Below are 1,804 nucleotides of genomic sequence, written 5' to 3'. Positions count from 1 at the left end.
GTTAAGGAATTTGCTAAAGTTTTTGGGATTTCTTCAAGAAAATCCTACATAGATTTATATTGATAATCGATTAGCAATTACATTGGCAAAGAACCCGATGTATCATGAAAGAAGTAAACATATTAATACACCTCATCACTTCATCCGAGAGCATGTAAAGAATAAAGAAGTCGAGCTGATATCCTACAAGACAAATGATCAAGTTGCAGATATCTTTACCAAGCCATTAAAGAGAGAAGTATTTATCATATTGAAATTCATGCTTGGAATGACATCCCTCGATTGAGTTTAAGGAGGAGATTTGTTGAAGTAAACTCAATCTAGAAGGTCAAGGAAGGCAACCACCAGCTGCCACCGGCCAACCGTCCAGCCGTCAGCTATTCCAGAAAACATATTATTTTGAATGTTCCTGCATGAATATGAACCGTCTGTATTAGTATTGTCTAAACATTTGAACAACTTTATCGTAAAAAAGAACAATAGAATGACAAATATGAAACGCATACAAGCATCTGAGTGTGATAATCTTTCCCAGATAGCTAGGAATTGGTCCGGTTAAGCGGTTGATAGCAATAGACCTGCAACGTATGCAACCTATTAATACAGTAAGAGCAAGCAATTCATTGGCTACAAAATTAAGAAAATGTAGTGTTTTCTTACAATATTTCCAGCTTTGTATTAGCCCATTCCGGTGGTATGTTACCACTCAGGTAGTTCGCCCACAGATCGCTGCAACGTTTATAGAATCTCAAATTAAATTGAATATATGTTCAAAATTCATAATTGCTAAAATTTATAAACACTACATACAGATGCGTAAGGTAAGGTAGTTTCTGAATAGATTTCGGGGACTGCCAGCAAGATCCTGCCTTTTGAGAAATCTGTTTCATAAGAACACTTGGACCCATCAATTCCTCATTAAAAAGTAAAAAATCCAAACTTTAAATATAAAAAATCACCTTTCATAAAGAAAGAAAATACAAAATAATGGACCACAGACCTGAAAAATCTTTTGACATCTAGCAATACTAAAGCATAAACTTCTTAAAAGTGAAATTCTTATCTTAGATAAATAACTTTCCTTTGTAATTCTCTACATCCTTGCAATGATCATTATTCATTTATACTTCTTACAAAAAATTCCACTGCACAATTTCATCTGAATTTCCCAAGATCATCTCAATCTTGTTTCACCCATGAACTAAACCAATAATGTCAGATACTTTTACACACCAACTCTCAAGGGTTTTGACCTGGGGCTCAATACCATCATAACTTTGGAAAAATTCCAAGAAAATAGACATTGCTAGCATTAAAAATTCAGTTATTAACAACACTATTGATATATACCTTCTTGTTCCTCATTTTCAAACAAAATTGCTTAAAATTTAATCAATTAAAAAGGGAAAACATTCACTCAAACATAAACAAAACAAGCATGGACTATTAAGAGAAGTTGAAACGTACATGGAAACAATGTGGCACACACCCCCAAATGAGCAATTGCAAACAACATTATTATCAAACATTGGCCTTTGAGGTGAAGGTGGTGTTACCCAGCTTGTCTCATTGCTGCAAGGATCCACGCTATTATTCCAGTCTTTTTTCCCCACTTGCGTTGCTATTTCAAGCAAAGCATCCACTGCAAAAAAAAAATACAGCTTCAAATCTTAGGGTGGTAAAAAATTAGAAGTTATCTTTACCAAATTAAACATACACAAGGTACCTTCATCTAGAGCAAGAAGCTCGGCTTCTGCCTCCAGTTTAATTGCTCCTATGCAAAGCATTAGTATTGTCGCTACAC

At 34.6% G+C, this 1,804-nt stretch overlaps 1 long non-coding RNA gene across 1 annotated transcript; it reads right to left on the bottom strand.

Annotated features, from left to right (window-relative positions):
* Nucleotides 1-377: 377 nt before the first annotated feature.
* Nucleotides 378-847, bottom strand: LOC105140994 (uncharacterized). The gene is made up of 4 exons (XR_845284.1): nucleotides 811-847; nucleotides 661-729; nucleotides 507-578; nucleotides 378-409 (listed from the first exon to the last, which is right to left on the bottom strand). It is a non-coding gene; the product is annotated as an uncharacterized LOC105140994 (long non-coding RNA).
* Nucleotides 848-1,804: the final 957 nt, after the last annotated feature.

The sequence above is a fragment of the Populus euphratica genome, unplaced genomic scaffold, assembly GCF_000495115.2.
Source record: "Populus euphratica unplaced genomic scaffold, PopEup_1.0 scaffold318.1, whole genome shotgun sequence".
Classification (NCBI taxonomy): domain Eukaryota; kingdom Viridiplantae; phylum Streptophyta; class Magnoliopsida; order Malpighiales; family Salicaceae; genus Populus; species Populus euphratica.
This window is presented reverse-complemented; position numbering and strand designations above follow the sequence as displayed.